This window comes from Bubalus kerabau, chromosome 5 (genome assembly GCF_029407905.1).
Source record: "Bubalus kerabau isolate K-KA32 ecotype Philippines breed swamp buffalo chromosome 5, PCC_UOA_SB_1v2, whole genome shotgun sequence".
NCBI classification, from domain to species: domain Eukaryota; kingdom Metazoa; phylum Chordata; class Mammalia; order Artiodactyla; family Bovidae; genus Bubalus; species Bubalus kerabau.
In genome coordinates this window covers 41,203,914-41,225,794 of record NC_073628.1, presented here as the reverse complement: position 1 = coordinate 41,225,794, position 21,881 = coordinate 41,203,914, and the positions used below count along the sequence as shown (strand labels likewise).

General features: G+C 40.1%; 1 protein-coding gene across 6 annotated transcripts in view; it reads left to right on the top strand.

Annotated features, from left to right (window-relative positions):
- Nucleotides 1-21,881, top strand: part of DLG2 (discs large MAGUK scaffold protein 2) — a 1,420,652-nt gene that overhangs the window by 333,352 nt on the left and 1,065,419 nt on the right. The window lies entirely within an intron of this gene.

The window sequence follows — 21,881 nt, the reverse complement described above, 5'->3', positions numbered from 1 at the left end:
ATGCTTGGGGATGAAGATTACCTTTTCGGCTTTGCCAACTGCCTGATCTGGACTGCTGGTCTTGAGTACAGACGCAGTTTTTTGTTTTTTGTTTTTTCCGCTCGGGATGCGAACCTGCCTCTCGCTGGCATGTAGACCATGCCGCTCACAGAAAGGGGGAACTCCTGGAGCCTGGCTGCCTGGGGGCGGGGAGGGGGGGCGTTGGTGGTGGTCAAGCAGAGTCATTAGCTATTCAAAATATTTGGTGAAACCGTCAATTGATGGTGTCTCAACAGAGACTTGGTATTCCTTTAAATGGCACAGGGTGAAAGCAATTAAGCAGCTGAAATCTTTGCTTCTTCAGGGAGCTCTCTAGTAAACTTGTTGCTACCAGTGGATTATTTTTATGACTATAATGGTTGGTTCTGCTAGGGGCGTGATAAATCCCTGAGCCTCCGTCCAGTTCTTGCATCCTAGTGTATGTCATCGGAGCACATATTTGGGACTCTGCCTAACATTGACCAGACTCCACAGGGGTGCTTGCTATCTTTTCAAATCAACAAAGCCATCATTTCAAAAGTGTTTACAATGAGCAAGAATTCTATTTATAATCACATAGTCCTGTCCACTTAGAGAATGGCTTTGTATTTCTGTTATTCACCATGACTGGTTGTTCTAGAGAACCTCTATGTAGATCTATCTCATGAGTTATCTTTCTCTAAGAAATTAACATGGTCTATAAGTCCTCAGATGCAAAACAAGCTCACGTCTCTAATTTGACTCAGGCTTTCAGAGACACTGGCCAAATAGTCAATGTTTAAGAAATCAGTATCCAATTTGGTGATGGGGCAACTTCCAAAGACAACATTTTGTGGAGCTGAGATTATTCCATGTTACTTTGAGGATGTGATCTTTGGCCCAGCATCCTTTCTGACTTAGATCTACTCTTGAGATTGACCCAGAGGTGGTTTTCCTGGCCTTTCTCTCAGCTGCAAAGATTCCTTCACTGCAACTTGCTATCTGTTCCTTCAGAGTGGAAATGTTGATAATATGAACAAGAATTCAATGATAAGCCAAGATATGATTGTTTGTAGTGTGAGAAGAGGGAAAAAAACTCCTTCGAGTTCTGATTTTAGGGTTGTAGCCTTTCAGAATGTCTAGATCTGAGGATCTTAAAATGTTGACAGACTTATTAAGTAGCACCTGTGCTGGAAGTGTAGTACAGGGAGACAAAGGTGAAGTAGAATTGATTCCTTTTTTCCCATGCATCACAGGTAAAATGATTACAAGCCTAATTTTCGTGTACTAGCATCATATATATTGGGTTTTGAGGGGGTTGCTTTGTTTTGTTTCTCTTTTAAGGAAAGAGACTTGAAAGTGACTCTTTTATTGGAGCAAGTGCTTTGAAAAAGTGCCTTCTTATGAAAATTATAGGTTGTATGGATGAAGGGTCTGTCAGAGACCACGAATGGCTCTGAAAGCCACTGGGAGATAATGCCTTATGCCAAATTGTTATGCACAGAAAAGTTGAACCTCCCAGTGACACTTACTTCAGGCTTGGACCTGAATGTGGAGAATGCCAGCTCAATGAAATTCTGTGTACAGAAATTAAAGGATGTTAATTCAAGGATCTAAAACAGGCTTCTGCTTCTTGAGTGTAGGAAGAAGCTAGTAAGGGGCCTTCAATATCTCCATTTCATTTCTGAGAACAAGCAAGAAACCAGGTGTGGGGTTAAGGGGTTTTAATACTTTTATCTTAGAGATATTTCATCTTACTCAGAAAGTAGGAAAATCAGCATTAGAGAACTGAAGTTTTGCTCCCTGAGTGATAAAGACTAAAGGAAAAATTATTAACTCTAATGTCCTTCTGTTAGTCAGGGGAGCTAGAGGAGTTAATTCTGAACACTAAGTGATGATAACTAACATAAAAATAGCATCTCAATTTTTTTTTTCCATGGAATGTATATTCACAGAGTTCCTGGAATAAATGAAAAGGTGTGCTGCTTTGAACAATGAACAAGAAGGCCCTCACTTGGTGCTTAGTGAATGGGAACAGTTTATTCTGGGTACTTCATTTTATCATGTGGCTTATTTAAAACCAACTATGTGAATTAAGGTTTTGTCCAATGATTACAGTAATATACTTCAGCTGAGAAAGCAGTTAACAAATGATACTGCAAGCTGGATGAATTCCTATAATGTATTACTGGAACAGCAGAGATCATATAGTTGCAAACAGGAAGGGGAATAGAAGATGTTGCTGACTAGATGTTGTCATGCTTTATTATAAGGAAGAGGTATAAAGCAAGAAGATCGTTGAGTTTTCTTTAGAAAATGACCAGTATACTTAAATGAGAAAGAACTATTGATAGATTCAGAGCAGGTTTTAGCATTTGGGGGTATAAATTATATCAGAGGCAGCCACTGTGATTTTGTTTCAGTACCTTCTATAAATTTGGGCTGCTTTTTGCAATAGGTAACACAGTTTATTTTCTCCTCTTCTAATTAAAAAAACCTACACCCATCATAGCCTATCAGGCCTACTTGAGCTTTCAGGTGGGGTTGGAAAGCATATTCCTCAAGGCGGGGGTTAATTGAAAAGCTAATTGGGAATGTGCAAGCCTAAATGCCATCCCTAAACAGGCAGTGTGCCTTATTCATGGTTGCCTGGTCTACCGTTTTACCTCATCTAATGCCAGTAGAATTAAACCGCAGCATGGAATGTAGTAATCATGGTGATAGCAATCACAGCAGTAACAGTATTAACAAGAGTCCCTCTTTATACACACATCATACAGCAGCTGCTTTAGGCCATGGAGTTTCACTTAATTCTATAAGGTAGACATGATTTTTCTTGAGTCCTAGAGAGAAGAGTAGTTTGCCCAAGGTCATAGAGTTTGTAGGACGTATTAGTGCTAGGATTTGAAACTGAGTTTATCCAGGCTATTCTAAAAATGACTCCCTGAGTCCGTAGCCCTCTCTTCCATCCACCTATCATTCACCTGTCTTAATAAGTCATGAAGCTTACAGAATCAAAGTTACTGATCCTGTAATTCAACCCCCTTATTTCAGACAAGATTGTGCCTAGGCTGTCTTCCATAGACAATTGTCTGCCCTGTTATTAAAGACTTGACATGCTTTGTCCTCTTTAGATAAGTTTCTCAAGCTATCATCTAGGCACCCATTAGTCCTTTTAACTACTAGTAATTGTTATATTATTGTAAGCTAAACAATGGCATTTGTATTCATTGTTTATCCTGTAAAAACCAAAGATATCTTTTGTCAGAAAAAACCACACTTAAATGCTAGGCAACTGTAGACACACTCTTTTTAGAGTAAGTCAAAGATATTAGCTAATTCACATTGTCATTGTTCTAAAAAAGAAAAAAGGCTCTTTGCTATTCTTTAAAAAGACAGTATGTGCATATCAACAAATTCTGTGAATGAAATGATTTTTAATGTGATATGAAATCAAGACTGGCTGCAATAGAATACCTGCATTCAAATCTTTTTTTTTTTTTTTTTGACCCCATGTAATTAATTCAGAAATTAGTGTCTTGTATGCCTGTTTGCCACATTTCAACTTACATTGCTTAATTTAGTCAATCTCTAGTTGTATTACTTTAAAAGGGCAGCTTTAAGATAAATTGAACTGGAATTTCTGATGGCATAATTATATACAAGAGTATAAAACACTTGAAGTTGTGAACCTTCACTTCTGCATAGCTTTGCTTTTAATTTTTATATTTTTACTTTTAAGTATATGCCATGAAAAGTAAATACATGATGCATTTAGAAAAGACTGGCATCAATATCCATCATCTAATAGACACAACTGTGGATGAGCTTGGCAGTGAAATATATCCTGTGAATGGTGTAACTGAGCACGAGTAGTCTGACACTAGGCAATATTCACCTTGGAGAATTCTTTAAGAACCAGTTCACTGGTTCTAGCCTCCTCTCCATCAAATCCAAACACATCAGTTCAACAGAAACCAAAAGAAGGGGAAATGTAGTAATGCATTTGCTGTCAATATGGCCAACAAAAGAGCCTACTGTCCTGGGTGATGCTGGTGGGGCAATAAAGAACATTGGGTTTAAGGTGAGGAATTAGAGGGAATGATAGTCTCGTTCTTTGTTATTTAGCCTGAAACCAGCTCTTTCCCAAATAGAAGTAACACCTGTGCTTTGGCAGAACCCCAGTGTCTCAGGATACCCTCCAATTTGCTTGCCAAGTCTACCTGGCCCATCGTGATACAGCCTCTGCTTTTTTCCCCTGCTCAAAATCAGCATTCTGAACTATATTCAAATTCCTAAATGTCTCATGCTTTTTCTAGCTTCTCAGATTTTGCTTATCCTCTTTGACTGACTAGTGACCCACTAGCCATCTCCTGACTCTAAACTTAGATGACTTCATCATCAGTGGGAAAATTTCCCTGGCCCCTGCAAGCCCAAGATGAATCTTGCATCGGTTCCTACAGCCGCTTGTATATTAGTTGTTATCATCCTTATTTCTCATTAGAAAGTGGATTCTATGAAATGAAGGACTGTCTTTTGCACCATATCTCTGGGGCCTAAAAGAATGCCTGGAATATCTCATATCCTATTTCATTGACTGTGGGTTGTCCTCATTTGCAAGGTATATCATTTTTTTCATCTATTACAAAGAAAAAAAAAGATTGTCAATGCAACTATAACATATCAACCTCAAGATTTCAATGCTTTCAGAGATGTTAAAATGTGGGAAAATAGTTTATTTTTAGAATCAATGAAGTATGACAATGCTGAAAGAATAATGAATGGGTTTATTTTGAGGATTAAATGAGTTAATATAAGTAAAATGTTTAAAGGTTATACTTGCTATCAAATCCCTTATTTCTTTGCAAATCATAGTAATAATTTGCATAGGGAAATTATTAGTTCTAAAATATACATTTTTTCCTGTGCTGACTGGAGTCAACGAGCATTATATAGATAGTTCTGAATTTAGGAAAGTAAATGAATAGAAAATGAAAAATAAGGTTATAGAAGAAACTTATTAAAAGCCACAGTCAAACTGGAGCCATTTAGGTTGCAAAACAGAAATCTTTAAGAAGCCTCCTGGCTTCTCACTATGTATTTATATGTCTAAACAACAACAATAGTTAACATCTGTTGAATTCTTTCTATGAACTGAGAACTGTGCTTATACAAGGATCTAGTGAGAGCATCACTCTTATTAATTTTTAGAACAAAACCACATCACCAGTAGGTGCCTGGGATTAGACTGGGTGGCTAATCATAGAGCTCAGTCTCTTAATTAGTAAACAGTACTCTGTATGGATACACAGGATACTGCATATTGTATGCTGTATATTATACTATATATATGTATATATTTGCAATGACCTAGATATCAAGTTTATTTTTACCTACAAAAGATAAATATAAGAAGTGAATTTAAATGCAGAATCTGAAATTGAGCTTAGGCACAAGAAGAAATGTCCTGATGTTGAAGATTCTTCAGTTCTCCGTGAATGATAGAATCTTCCTGGGTCTATTTTTGCCTCCTGGCAGATTGAAGAGTAGCCTGACCTGGAGAGAGGGATGGACAGATTGTCCTCTCAGGTCTCTCTCTGAGCTTCTGAGAGCTCATCGGTCGTGAGCAGCAGCATGACTCAGCGCCGGTGTCTGTCTGGCTGTAGTGACAGAGAGGACAGGTGTTTGTCCATGCTAAATGCAGCCCTGCCATTCTCCCCTGTCACCTGGCAGGGGAAGCAAGCAGCAAAATGGACAGTAGCACCTGTTCCGAGGTCCCAGAATGGATGGCCACCTTGGAAAAGTCCAAGGCACAGCTGCAAGCAGGGGAGGGAGGGAGACAGAGGCAAAGGATCAGAGAAATGGTGAAGATGGAGGAGGGACAGAGTGGGCTGGAAAGGAAGACAACAGGCCACAAGACCACTGCAAATTGTTGTTGCCAGTTCCTATTTATTGAGCAGTTCACTCAAACACTATGACATGCCCTCATCTCATTTAATGCTCACTAAGACCTTGTAAGATAATCTTGTTATTAGCCCCCATTTTACAGATGAAGAAACAGGTATAGCATGTGACAGAATTTGCCCAAGGTCATAAGAAGTGGTACCAGTGAATTCAGCCATGTCTGGCTGAATTCAGAGCCTGTCACCCTAACCACTCAGACTCGGTGCTTTTTAAACTGATCTTGGATTGAGTGAGACAGTGACATGGAGAAAGACTAGACCAACACAACAACCATCTTCTCATCAACCTGTGCTTGATCTCTTTTGTGTAACTATGTGGCTAGCTAGAAGACCAGATTTCTTTTCAAGGGTTCTCCAGAAGCCATCCAGATAGTGCCTTCAGTCCAGTTTACATGATTTTAGTTGCGGATTGTTTTTGTTTGCTCTGATTTGTTTACCCTCAATGTACCTTTAGAATGGTCTTCCTCTACCTGGTATCATTCAGTGGTGTTTATTATACTGGGTGATGAAGATGTAAGGGAAGCTTTCCCATCTAGCAGTGATGATCATTGTAGAGATAAATTTAATAATCAGATAACGTAACATTTTATTATTTGCATATGTATTATATTTATGCAGTTAATGGAATAACCATGCCTTGTAGTATTAACTAATTATAAGTAATCAAATTTTCCCAAATAAATTATTAAATTGTTAATTAAATTATTAAATCATTAAATTCTGCCCCACACAGGGTACCTGGGACATATTAAGCTCTAAAGAAACCCTGAATGTCTGAGCTGCACAGGAACAAGACCTAGTTAGGGGTCAGTAGGCCTGTATGTTAACTGGCCCTGTCCCAACCATCTGTGCCACCTTGGCTAAAGTCTCTTAAGCTCTCTGGTCCTGAGTTCTTCATCTGCAACCAAATTCCTTCCAATTCTCACGTTCTCTGAATTCTAATCCTGATTTGCTCTAAGAGTCTGCCGAGTCTTTAAAGGAAAGGATTTGATCTTATTCCTCTTTATACTCTCAGCACCTAGCACAATGGCCAGCACGAAGCAAAACTAATAAAATTCATGTCAAATCAATGTACACAAAAGGCCAACAGTGTCTTTAACCATTAGCAAGAAGAGTATAATGGAGAATCTACCGAATTTCGAGATGGAAGCAAAGTAAGAGATACGCGGGGACTTCTCTTTCTTTACTGCCTTGTAAAGAAAAGGGAATAGGAGACACTTTAGAGCCCTGGGGCTGAAGGCTCCTGCCCCTTACTTTCTCTCTCCTTGCCAGGAACACGGAAGCAAAACAAACAGTAGCCAGCAGAATTCCCGTTCTCTTTAACCACCACCAAGGACATGTCAAACTGTAACGTTTTCCAGCTGCTTTGTCCCACATGCCGAAAGATTACAGGTTTATGTCTGAGCGTGGAATGCTTATTTCTTGTACTTTCTTAATCTGAAAATTCTAGTTATGTAGAGTATCATTGCCCCGTTTGTTGTGGACTGAATTGTGTCTCCCTCATCCTTGTTTCGGAGAAGGAAATGGCAATCCACTCCAGGACTATTGCCTGGAAAATCCCATGGACAGAGGAGCCTGGTAGGCTACAGTCCATGGGGTCACAAAGAGTCAGACATGACTGAGGGACTTCACTTTCACTTTCATCCTTGTTTTAAAGCCCTAACCCCCAGTGTGATCTAGGAGAATAGAGATAAGGCTTTTAGGAGATAATTAAGGTTAATTGAGATTATAATAGTGAGGTCTTAATAGATCTGTGTGTCTCTCTCTCTACCATGTGAGGATATAACAAAAAAGGAGCCATCTGCAAGTCCAGGAAGAGCTCTCTTACTAGAAATCAAACCCTGCCAAAACCTTGATCTTGGACTTCTTGTCCTCCAAAAGTGTGAGGAAGTGTGTTCTGTTGTTTCAACCACCCAGTCTGTGGCATTTTGTGAGGGCAGCCTGAGCAAACTAATAAACCCTGATGTCATGATAGCCTTACTAGGTGATGTTCATTTTGTAGTGCCCAGGGCCAAAGTGTAATTGTAAGGGAGAAATATGTTACCAGTTTAGTACTTTCTTTAATCCAAAGAATTTAATTCTAATAAATACAAAGCTTCTGCAGTGCCAATATCTGCTAGGAAGGGTTATTAAAATTAGAAATATAGTAAGGAAAAGGGTATGATGTAGAAGCTTAAGGGAAGAAATGAGCTGCTTTTAGGGGATCACTGTGCTTGTCTTCATGTTCTGTGGTCTAACCAAGAAAGCAACATATTTTATCAAATTTGCTATTCAGCCAGCGAATTTAAAATATGAATATAAAATAGAACTCATCAAATACTATTCTTCCTTTGACCACCTCCTTGTTGCCCTAGGTTACTCTAATTTATAAAGAGGATTGGTTTGCCTCAGCTCTACAGTTCTCTACGGGAGAAAGTTTCTCTATGGGAGAATGTTTCTACTTTGTGGAGGGCTTCTGACCTTTCCTCAAAGATTATAGCAAAGTATGATGAAATGAGCACTGTCCAAGTTAGGAAGTCAGTGTCCACGTGTTCATGGCCCTAGTGGTATCAAACTGTCGTTTCACATGGAAAGTTTTGGTGACTCACTAGCATGGGGAGGGTGGAAGCTGATGTACTGTGGGAGAGGAAAAGGTATTGGAGGTGGGAGAACTGGAGGGAGTGATACTTGGGAGGACATAAGAGAATAAGAAAAATATTTTTTTGTTTTCTCTGAACACCATTTTGACTTAAGACGAATTTCATTGTTTTCGAAGCTCATTGGATAAGGTCTTTGTCATCTTTACTGACCTCTTTCCTTCATACATTTTGTGAATCTTCTTGTTGGAACATCTAAGAAGAAGAGGATGCAGTGGAAGACCACAGGGTCAAATTTGAATTTGACTCAACACCTTACTGGTTGGGTGACCTTAAGCAAATAAATGCATCTTTTTAATTACGAGTGTTCTCACATGTTAAAATTGTGATAAGCATCCTTGCATGGTTTTCTGATTCAATTAAAAATTGCATGTAAAGTGTCTAGTCCTTTGGGACACTTGGTATTTCCTTTCCTCCCTCCCTGTCTTTCCTCCCCTTCCTCCCTTGCTTCCTTCTCTCCTTCCTTCCTTTTCCTTCCTTCTGCATCCATTTCTTCCTTCTGTTCATTTCAATACTCTGCGTTGTTATAGAAAGGATGCCAAGCAGCTTTTGATAACTTTTGCATTAATGACTCCTTTTCACTCCAGTACTCTTGCCTGGCAAATCCCATGGACGGAGGAGCCTGGTAGGCTGCAGTCCATGGGGTCGCTAAGAGTAGGACATGACTGAGCGACTTCACTTTCACTTTTCACTTTCATGCGTTGAAGAAGGAAATGGCAACCCACTCCAGTGTTCTTGCCTGGAGAATCCCAGGGACGGGGGAACCTGGTGGGCTGCCGTCTCTGGGGTCACACAGAGTCGGACACGACTGAAGTGACTTAGCAGCAGCAGCAGCTTACTCTACTACCCCCTTGGGTTTCAGAATGGACTTGCCCTCCCATCCTGGTTTTATAGACTAGGGAAACTATATCTCTGCCACTAATTAGGCAGCAGGGGCAGAGGAGGAGAAGTTGCTGAACAGACCATCATAAGTGAAAACTGAGTATGCTGACCATGAGGGAATTCTAGGTTTCTCTTTCTTTTTAATAAATGAATCCTAGGTAATCCTTATAAAAAGCACCCCACCACCTTCTTTCCCACACCTCCACTCTCTCAAAACACACTGAATTTTTGAGAGAGATTTTCTATGTTTGGTGAATGTCAGTCAAGGCACATTACTTCTCATCTGAAGTGAAAGAACTTATATGGGATGAGTCAAGGAGCTCATCTCCCAGCTGATAACTGTATCACGTCCCCTTTAGAGCTTTATTTTAGGTCTGGGGGGAAAAAAGAGGAAAAAAGCTCCATGCAGTGTTACACTGAATTTCATAACCTGAAAGAACATGACTTTTGTAAATGATAGTAGTAACATTAATGACCACTTACTGAGTCCTTATTATAATCACAGGTCACTACTCTAAGATTATACATTTTCTAACTCAACTAACCCTCCAATGATCCAATGGACTAAACACAGATGAAGCACAGAAAGGTCAATTAAGGTGCACAGAGACGCACAATTAGCGAGTCCAGGAACCAGGATTTGAACCCAAGCAGCCTGTGTCTGAGCCTGCATGCTTAAGCACAGGGCCACAATATTTCCCTTGTCTCTGAGTCTCCATACAGCGTGAGATTGGGAGAGTTTCTGCGCAGTGTTAATTGTTGGAAGCCAGCGCTTTGAGATTTGAACCCAGATCTTCTGATTGCCAGTCTCTCCCTCCTTCTAACAGGACACCTAGTGGCTCTCCACACCATTGAGATGAGCGCCCCTACATTCACGTCCCAGGATCAGATCTCAAGGAGTTTCGAGCATTGCCCTTGGAGTCTAAGTTAAACAGCTGCTGACAGGTTCCTTCCATTTCACCAAAAGGATTTTCAGTTGTATTCATATTGGATGGTGGTATTAATAACACTTTGATATTTTCAGTAAATAATTGATCCAAATTCATCTTGACTTCTGAGCCCTGCTTCCATTAAAAAAAAAAAAAGTCATCCAACAAGATGGCTTTTGGAAAACAATTCCACCCCAGTGGTTGCATTAATTGCTACTTTGGAGGTTCCTGCTGTGAATTGAATGGAGCCACTTTGGATCTGTTTCTTAGAAATAACCATCTTTATTACCTCTGCTCTAAGATGCAGTTTTGAGATTTTTAGAGGAGAATATCTTCACTAATCTCTTTCTGTTTTCCATTTTTATTCCATAAGTAATCCTTTTCATTGTTATCACCATTTCTAATGTTCTCAGATTTAATTTATGGAGGGTATGGGATGTTATAGGACATTTTCTCCTCTTGCTCTCTCAGCATATAACATTCTGTTAACTCCCCAAGTGTAACATTTTGAATATCATGTTTAATTCAGATATGATCCATTATTTTATTAAAGTTGTATTTTTCCCCTAGCATATCTCTAGAATTTGCAAGAGCTCAATGGAAATGGCTTATGTGATACACAAGTAAGAATTTCTTTTAGTATCTGTCATTTCTCCAGTATTTTGAGCAAAGCAGGATGAAGTGCAGCATAATGAAATGGTGCTTGTTGGCAGTTATGAACTGCACCATGCATTTTAGAAAACAAATTTAAATACATTTCAGATTAATTTATGCTTTTTCTCTCCTGGTTTCCTACAATTCACCTATCTGGTTGTCCTCAGCTGTTTCAAAGTCAAATTTTTTTTTTTCACGTCTCCAGATTGACCCCAGGCTGGCCCCAGTAGAATAAAATCCAAGCGCATTCTGTGGCCTTCTAAGGCAATTAGCAATTCAACAATGCTTATTTGTCCCTTAGTATTGAAGAAAGACTTTTGAACTCCACTACTACTACGACTATGCTGCTGCTGCTGCTAAGTCGCTTCAGTCGTGTCCGACTCTGTGTGACCCCATAGACGGCAGCCCACCACGCTCCCCTGTCCCTCGGATTCTCCAGGCGAGAACACTGGAGTGGGTTGCCATTTCTTTCTCCAATGCATGAAAGTGAAAAGTGAAAGTGAAGTTGCTCAGTCGTGTCCGACTCTTAGCAACCCCATGGACTGCAGCCTACCAGGCTCCTCTATCCATGGGATTTTCCAGGCAAGAGTACTGGAGTGGGGTGCCATTGCCTTCTCTGAATACTATGCTGGGATTTATGAAGAATACAGAAATGATCAAGCCATGGTCTGTATGCTAAGGAAGTTCAGGTATAGGTTAGGAAAAAATGAAGCATGTAAGATTAAAGAAATTTGCAGGTGAGCTTCAGTAGGATAAATAACATTTATTTCTTCTGCCTTGCCAAACCCTCTGTGCTTTTTTTTTTTTTTTTTTTTTTTTTGCTGAATCTTAGCATTCTAGAGCGACAGGATCATGCCTGATTGCAAACCACCTGGCATGGATCTTATTCATAGAGCCCTACTTTCCAGGATTAGAATAAAACCCACCTGGTCTGATTATGCTCTTCGGTAGCACATGTGGACATGCAGTGTCCTTCTAAGAAAGAAAAAAAATGTCCTAAGGAAACCCTGCTTATTTTTAATATTTCTGTTAAGATACGTTGGGACAGAAGAGTGGTATGTTTAAGAACACAGTTTCTGGAACTAGACTTCCAGAAAGCTGGGTTCAAGTCCCAGCTTTGCTTCTGGTTGTGGGAATTTGAGCAAGTTATTTAAACTTTCCTGTGCTTCAGTTTCTTCCTGTATAAAGCAGGAATAATGGAACCTCTCTCAGAGGGTCGTTATGAAGACCGAGTGAGGAAGTTATTTGTGGTATAAAGGCATAACAGGTGATTTTAAATACATATGAAGAGAGAGGTCATTCTTTAAAAACAATTTTGGGGTGACTGCAGTTCTGTGAAACCTCACAAATGAGTAGCCAATTTCTCCATCCCATGTTGTGACTCTCATTTTTGACTTGGAGTACAGCCACGTTGAACTGCTTCAAAATCTTGTGCTCCACGTCCGTATGGATGGGCAGGCAAACCTCTGCCTAAGTACAACAACTCTGAGCTTTCCTGAGCCCTGCTTTTGGAAGGTGACTGTTATCTGTAGCTGTGATATAGGCAGTTGATCTCACCAGAGATGGTAGGATTACTGCCATTTGGTTGAGTCATTAATTTGAAAATCATCTACCCAAGGGTGTCTGCCTTGATATCTACCCAAGAGAACATTCTCTGAGGAGGTAGGGCAAGAGCCTCTAATTAGTATAATGAACTTCTGTCTTCCCAAAGCACCAGCTCTGCTTTTGGAAAGGACTCAATATCCGTCATTGCTATTAGTTTCTCAGTGATATAGATATTTCCATGTGTTTCTGTGCTCTTAGGGCCTGTTCAATGGATATGAGAACACTCAAATACTGGAGTCAGCTTACTTTTATTTCTAATTAACATTTAATGTTCTGGAATGTGTATTGCCTCTTTTTCCATATCCCACCTATTTCTAATTTATACAGTTTCTTCACTGACTGAGCCAATAGCATCCCTTTCTGCAGTATAACTATTTTCTTTACTTTAAAGAAAATGAACATTAAGTTCAAGTACTTGGCAAAAAAAATTAACAATCCATAAATTTATTCATTAAATATGTGTCTTACAATATGCCAGGAAGCTGGGATGTGGCAGTGAGCATAGCCTACGCAGTGTTCAAGGAATACATTGTGTAGTGGATGAGGACTACAATAGACACACTATCAAGCTTGAATGTAGTCTAATTTTGATAGTCTGTGTGTCTATTGTGATAAAATATACATAACATAAAATTGACCATTTTAACCACTTAAGTTTACATCCATTTCTAGAACTTTTCATCATCCCAAACAGAAACTCTCTACCCATCTGATAGTCTAGATGTCTAAACCTTCAGGCTTTCCCCGCTGGACCTTCCTAAAACTCTGATTAATTTACAATAGTTCCATTTACCTGTTAAGAAATTCTATTCTAAGAATGTTTCAGAGGTACTTAAACATGCCTGAACTTCTGTTATTTCTTTGATAAGATTTTATAACATTTGACGTAATGATTGAAGCATTTTGTTGTAAGTAATGTAATTTGGGTGAGTACTATTAGCTTTACTAAGATTGGTAATTAAATAGAGTTGTGTAGTAAATTAGCTATGCCACGTGATCATTGGAAAATAGGTGCTCCGTTTACTGCAGCATAAATGTTTTACAAGGTATTGTAACTAGTAAATTAATAATGACAATTTAGGTTTCAGCTAATTAAACTTTTCCTTAGCACTTATTAATTTGAGAGTCTGAAGTCAAACAACTATGACAGTGAAAATACCTGCTGTGATGGTTCAGCTGCACAAACTAAGGTTAAAATTGGGAAAATATAATCTACATGACTAGTTATAAAGATAAAAAGTCAGTTTCCAACTGTCTTTATGAATTTTGATTGGCAAATCTAAACTGGAATTAAATATTCATCGAGGAGAGAGACTTGGTTGTCAGCTTCATACCCTTATTCAGTCAAAACATTTTTAATGAGAATTGACACAATTTCAATAGCAAACAGTCAATTAAATAAATTTTAAAGAGCATCACGAACGTGCCCAGAACTGAGCTAAGTTACTGAAACAGCATAATCGAACACGAAGAACCCAGTTCAAAATCAGATTATTATGGCTAAAGGTTGTGACGTGCTTAGTTGCTCACTCGTGTCTGACTCTTTGAGGCCCCGTGGACCATAGCCCCCCAGGCTCCTCTGTCCATGGGATTCTCCAGGCAAGAATACTGGAGTCGGTTGCCATGCCCTCCTCTAGGGGATCTTCCAGACCCAGGGGTTTAACCAAGGTCTCCCACGCTGAAGGCAGATTCTTTACCATCTGATCCACCAGTAACGGCTAATAATAATAATAATATCAGTAATATATAACAAAGTCTCTTTACAGACGAAGAAATTGAGGCTCAGAAATATTTGACTTTGTACATCCATTATTTGGCTTCGTACGTTATCTCAATCATGAGTCTTTATTTCATATAACGGAAATTACATGTACCGACAATGTGAAAACACGTCAAGGAAGACATTTCTGTATGTCATCACTCTGTCTTGAGTTTATTTGGGAAAACACTGGTTTAGTTGAGGAAGCACCATCTTTAGCATCTCAAAGACCTGCTCTTGAATCAACTGTGCCTTTTACTACTAGCTAACAAAGTTATTGAACATTTCTGAGGCTCAGTTCTTCCATCTGTAAAATAGGGATAAAAGTGGAAACTCATTAGCATAGCAGTGTTGTAAATAGAAGGTGTTCAAAAGTCTATTCATTCAAATAGTAATTGGAACTCTTAATAAATGTCAGTTAAGGATATAAAAATATAAGTAATCTACCCAAATACTCCTGCCCCATCACCCCCACCGCAAGTCCTCTGAAGAGTTCAGTCAAGTGAGGGAGCTGCTGATGTTTAGTCATTCAGCCATGTCTGACTCTTTGCGACCCCATGGACTGTAGCCTAGGCTCCTCTGTCCATGGGATTTCCCAGGCAAGATTACTGGAGTGGGTTGCCATTTCCTTCTCCAGGGGATCTTCCCAACCCACGGATCAAACCTGCGTCTCCTGCATTGGCAGGCAGATTCTTTACCACTGAGCCATCAGGGAAGCCAAAGTGAGTGAGAGAGTTATGTAAATGGACTACCATATAGCATGACAGTTCAAATTTTTCCATTGAATTGTGCAATAATAGAAACATTTTCGACTCGACTTGGAGGCATGAAGGGAGAAGTGAAGATGAATGAAGTGGCCTCAGAGAGGGGAATGATGCTTAGGAAGAGTCTAATAGGATGAGAGAGAGTTTGCCCAGCAGATGGGGTGCAGGAGGTCATTCTGAGCAGAGAAAACAGCATGAACAAAGCACAGATTCCTCCAGAAGCACGGCCTTTTCATGGGACAGCAGGAGGTGCTTCGTGGCCTGAGCACAGTGCCCACGGGGTGTGGGAAGAAGCGACTTTGGAAAGGTCGGATGGGGCCAGATGGTGAAAGGCTTGGCTGGCTGTCTCTAGGAAGTTGGAACTGTATTAGATGAAGGCCAGGCCGGATCACCAGCGTCGCTGTCACTGAAGGGTTTTAGGAAAGGATGGGGGAGGGGGGAAGGGAAGGAGAGGAGGGACAGAGAGAGAGTGAGGGAATCAGGTTCACACTTCAAGAAAACAGTCCTAGTGGCTGTATGATGACTATATTAGAGACGGTCAAGAGTAGATGCAAGGTAACGCTTTAAGTGACTTTTGCTGTATTTTCAAACTTCAACATGCACCAGAATCGCCTGGAAGTCTTGTTAAACTGCAGAGTACTGAGCTCTATTCTAGAGTTTTGGATTTAATAGGTCTGGAATGAGGAACAGGACTTTGCATTCTTTTTATTTATTTATTTATTTTTTAATTGGAGGAAAATTGCTTTATAATGTTGTGTTAATCTTCTGCACAGCAATGCAAATCAGCCATGGTTATACATCTGCCCACCTCCCTCCCCTCCACCCAACCCCTTCTTAACAGGTTTCCACAAGCTGTGGTTCTGGAGCCTTATTGTGATGATCACGTCTGTAAAAATGATAAACTGCTAACCAGTACCTGTACTGAGGCCGTGGAATACAGGTTGTGGATGAAATTGTCAGGGCCCCGTTGATTAGAAGCACCCTTATGATACGTTTTTACATGCTGAGGTTTTGCTCAGCTAGTATTGCTCTGCCTGAGGCATCACCACGCCGGAATGTATAGGGTGGAATAAAGCGGACCAGCTGTTGTCTACCAGGGTCAGAGTGGATCAAAGTGACCTGGGGCCCTCAGTGAATGCTAATGCAGGAAACCAAACCAACCTTGGGGATTTCTTAACTCCATTTCCTTTCTTGGGGTTGCTGTTAAATGAAGAGGTCAGTTCGTATTGCAGAGAGGAAAGAGACACTTCCCCAGTCTCGGGGCAGGTTATCTAAGGAGATGGGTCTCTGATAGAAGGCAGTGCTGCAGAAGAGGCTGGCTTTCTGATGTGTCCACATTCTGTGCTTTCAGCTGTATTCTGGTCAAAGGGAAACAGGTCTGGCTGCTGTTAAGTTATTACACTATTTCAATTTTTTTTAAGTAAGCGTATACTTTGCTAAGAAGGTTTATATGATCCTTGGCTCTTGGTCAGATAAGATTTTTGTTTACTTGGCACATGTGTTTGTTTTTAATCCAAACATGATCTCTCTAATGATCTTTTTATTGTAACTACGGTTTCTTTTTCTTATACTCCCATTGTTGTTCTGGGGAAATGGGCTTCATCTGTTGAGTGGAGGAAAAAGGTTTTAATCGACATCATTAACTCTGGGGTGGTTACCTTGGATTTCAAAGAGGCAGTTGATTCTTCCAGAATGTGAGAGTATTGCCTGAAAGAGGCCAGCACGCTGTGTGTAATAATGAAGGTGGTTTGGGAAGAATTCTGTGCTCTTAATTAGAAATGAGATGAGGTAGCCTTCTGTCAGCAGGAGGCTCGGGACACAGGTCTGTAATTGTGATGAGTGTAATAGGATTACCTCACACTGAAGACATCACACTCACGAGCTGGGGGCTCAGAGCCTTCTCTACAAAGCTGCATGAGTATGGAGGAGAGGATGTTGTAGAGGGATGTTTTGAAGAGAAAATCGATCGTGTAATTTGGAGGATTTTTTTTCCTCCCTCCTCCTGTGTGCATGTGTGTGTCCATAGTAGAGACAAAGAGCATACACATATTTGTCTCCCAATTGTTGGGCCTCTAATGAAAAGGCTTATGAGTATTGTCTTGTATATAAGACAGTATATTCAGGATGCTCTAAATAATATCCAGAATCAACATACTGTACTTCTGCAAGCCCTTGATGTGACTGCCTAATATTGCAGCTCGTAAATGTTTACTCAGATAAAATATTATTACATTTGTTAGTGTAAATCTCTCCCAGGTATAGGGATAGATATTGAGCACATATTAAATGCAATGAGTGTTTTGGAAGCATATATAGAGCTTTGACTGTATTTTAATTTCAAAGTAAGAACAGGTTTGAGTTAATTAAGCACCGGGGAGCTTGTATGAGCCTCTGATTAAGAAATCTCTCTCTCTCTCTTTCTCCCTCTCTGCCCCTTTTCCTGCTTTCACTTTTGCCTCCCCCACCATTTTTTTTTTTTACATTATCATCCATTATGCATTCACAAAACTGTGAGTTTGTGAATTAGTTTTGTGAATTAGTACGTGTTTACTGGATGATGTGTAAGGCACTGAGACTGTACTAAGACGGATAACACAGGACTTCTGCCTTCAAGGAGTTTCCATTTTAATGTCAGGCAGGCATGCCACTAATCAACCACAAAGCATTTTGCACCTCCAGTTAAAAACCAAGAGTTTGGACACATCAGACAGGAAACAAAGAATTCCAGCCAGGAATAGATTTCACTTCATGGAGAATATGGAAAACAAAGCGATCATAATGAACAAGAGGGGTTTTAATAGGCAGAGGAGTGTTGGACAGCGCTCCAGGGTGAGAGAGCAGAGGGACAGAAGCATTGTAAGGGAGCTGAGTGCATTTTTTCTGGCTGGAGAGGACGGCATCAGAGAGGCTACTGGGAGCTGTATCTGGAAGGAAGGGTCGGGCCAGACTGGTGAAAGCCTTGCATATGTAATAAGCTAGAATCTAATTCCATGAGTAGAAAGGAAACATGGTATAAGGAATTCAGAAATTACTTGGACAAGACATTTTGGTGTTTAATAATGGTTAAAACACAGCCTGTAACCAAGGTTTCAAACTTAGGCTTTTGTTTACTGCTTACATTTGAGAAAGCTATGTAATGTCTCTTTTCCTTGCTTCCCACATCTCTAAAGATAATGATACCTCCTTCATGCTCTTGTTATAAAGACTAAGTTAAATGATGTATATAAAGCCCTTAGTATAACACCCATCTAATTCTTAACCAATATTGCTGTATTTTTTTCTCTTCTTTCTTTCGTCACTTAAGCTAAAAGAACTTTGAGCCCCACTGCCTTCATAGAAGTAGACTAGAAAGTAACAGACATTTTATTCAGGGTCTTTTTGAGCCTAACAATCTGCTGGAGTTTATGGAAAACACTGGTAACACAAAGCTGAGTAGGAATCCAACATGTAAATAAGGAATTGTACTATTGGATGGTAGTGCTATACTGCAAACTGTTTATAAAGTGTTTGGAGCATGAACCAGTTGATACATTCTGAGAGTTTATAGTCAAAAGAACACATTCACATTATTTTATGATCACGTCAGATGAGTCGCTCAGTCGTGTCTGACTCTTTGCGACCCCATGAACCGCAGCACGCCAGGCCTCCCTGTCCATCACCAACTCCCAGAGTTCACTCAGACTCACGTCCGTCGAGTCAGCGATGCCATCCAGCCATCTCATCCTCTGTCGTCCCCTTCTCCTCCTGCCCCCATGGACATAATCCAATATATTAATAGACTACAAGGAATTGACATTTTGTGTAAAGGTCTAAATCAGGGTTGAGTGATACCATAGACGTACAAATGGAACGAGCACTGGGAAAGTAGGAAGTCTATTACCAAATGAGAGAGGGTGAAAAAAGAAATTCAATTTTGTTAGTTTTACCTAGGAAGGCTTCCTAGAGAAGGTGGGTTTCTAATGCTGCTTGCTGCTGCTAAGTCACTTCAGTCGTGTCCGACTCTGTGCGGCCCCATAGATGGCAGCTCACCAGGCTCCCCCGTCCCTGGGATTCTCAAGGCAAGAACACTGGAGTGGGTTGCCATTTCCTCCTCCAGTGCATGAAAGTGAAAAGTGAAAGTGAACTTGCTTAGTTGTGTCTGACTCTTAGCGACCCCATGGACTGCAGCCCACTAGGCTCCTCCGTCCATGGGATTTTCCAGGCAAGTGGGGTGGGGTGCCATGAGAAGGTGGTTTTCTAATGCTGTTTAAAACCTGGTAAATACTATATTGACAGATAAGATGAGTAGATTGTGTCATAACCTTATGAATTCTGGCACCACTTTGAAGAAGGCAGAGGGTCCTATTGAAAAGCGAAGAGGTAAGGAATATCTGTAAGACTATCTTAAAGAAGACTTGAAAAGACAAAGTTGGAGAGAAAAGGGGCATGACTGGGGCTGAGGCATGTGTGTATGACACCCTAGGAAATAGCTTTGCACTCAAAGAAAGTAATACAGAGTCTGGATTTTCAAACTGACTTGGAAGGCAAATAGATGATTGTCCTGGGGGAGGGAGGGAAAGGCTGGTAATGAATCATCTATCCTAAGAAGGAGGCTGTGATAGTCTAGAGAAGAGAGACTTCAAGTGAAAAAGCCAGGACCACCAGCATGTAATAAGCACTTACTATAAACCAGGCATAATGTTAGATACTATGTATATTTTATCTTCTTTCATTTTCATATTAATTCTGTGGGGCAGATACATTGAAGCCCCATTTTACAGACAAGAGAACTATGGTTCAGATGAAATAACTCTATCAAAATCACACAGTAAGTGAGAATTAAGAAATCCAACCAAAAAAAAAAAAAATCCAACCAGAGTATTCACAGTCAGAAAGTTTAAGTTAAGTGTTTGGACTAAACCACACAGATACCCTTTGTCCGTTCATGCTTTCACTGGTAACTAGTTATCCAGACCTTACTGTGGGCAGGATCTGTCCCTGTGTTTACCTTCTTACTTTGTATCTATTAGCTGTCTAATCTTGGAAGAGCCACTTCTCTGAGACTATTTCCTAAATTGTTAAATAGGCTTGTGTGAGGATTTAATGCTGCAATAATTTAATGCAAAGATGTTGGCTTTTTCACACAGTGGCCACTCAGTCGTTTTAGCTGAATCCAGATTTATATGACAACAAGCCATTCTCATTCCTCAAGGACACACAGAGATCAATATTTTGAGTTTTATGAGTTTTTTTCAGTTGTTTCTGTTTATGTGCAATACTATGATGGTAGAAGATACAGATGATAATTGTAATGGTAATAAGAGTAGCAGCAACCTTTAAATGAGCATATACTGTGTGTCGGGACTGTGAGAAAACGATGCTTTATATTATTTCATTGAATCCTCAGCAGAAGGGCATGAGTTAGAATTCTCGCATACCTATTTTATATGCGAAAACTCAGAGTTCATAAAGTTAAGTGACTTGCCTAAGATGGCACAGCCAATAAAAGGGAGACTGGGATTTCCAATCCCAGGTGCCGTAGCACAGACCATATGCTCTTAATCATTAGGTGAGATGGCCTTGCTGTTGAACAGAATATGTTATTTGAGTCCGAGTTGTCAGTAATTCAGACCATCCTCGCTCCCAGTTATCAAACTTGGTAAACTTTCACTTTAATCATGCTCTTCGCAACTAGTTACTGGTGTTCCAAATGCTTTTATTTGAAGGAGACAGTTCCATTCTTTTCCTTAATTAGAAAAAAGAAAAGAGAAATGGTTTTGCTGCATATCTAGAAATCCCACAGCAAACATCTGCTGAAATACTGATTTGCTTAGCCCAAAAATGTGAGCTTTAGTTTCCTCTTGGTTGGGGAACGGTTTTTATTCTTGTTATTGTTGTTCAGTTGCGTCTAACTCTTTGCAACCCCGTGGACTGCAGTACACTAGGCTCCTCTGTCCTTCACTATCTCCTGGAGTTTGCTCAAACTCGTGTCTATTGAGTCGATGATGCCATCCAACCATCTCATCCTCGGTGACCCTCTTCTCCTGCCTTCAATCTTTCCCAGCATCAGGGTCTTTTCCAGTGAGTCAGCTAGTCACATCATGTGGCCAAAGTATTGGAGCTTTGCTTTCAGCACTAGTCTTTCCAATGAATATTCAAGGTTGATTTCCTTTAGGATTGACTGCTTTGATTTTGTTGCAGTCGAAGGTACTCTTAAGAGTCTTCTCCAGCACCGCAGTTCGAAAGCATCAATGTTTCAGCTTTCAGTCCTCTTTATGGTCCAACTCTCACATTCATACATGACTATTGGAAAAACCATAGCTTTGAGTGCGCAGACCTTTGTTGGCAAAGTGATATCTCTGCTTTTCAATATGCCAGCTAGGTTTGTCACAGCTTTTCTTCCAGGGAGAAAGTCTTTTAATTTTATGGCTGCAGTCACTGTCCACAGTGATTTTGGAGTCCAAGAAAACAAAGTCTGTCACTAGTCCCATTTTTCCCCATCTATTTGCCATGAAGTGATGGGACTGGATGCCATGATTAGTTTTTTGAATGTTGAGTTTTAACCCAGCTTTTTCACTCTCCTCTTTCACCTTCATCAAGAGGCTCTTTTGTTCCTCTTCTCTTTATGCTTAATGGTGGCCTTTCTTTTTAACTTGTTAATCTGTCCAGTAGTAATGGATGTGGGATTGATTTCCAACATGTATCTTGGAGAG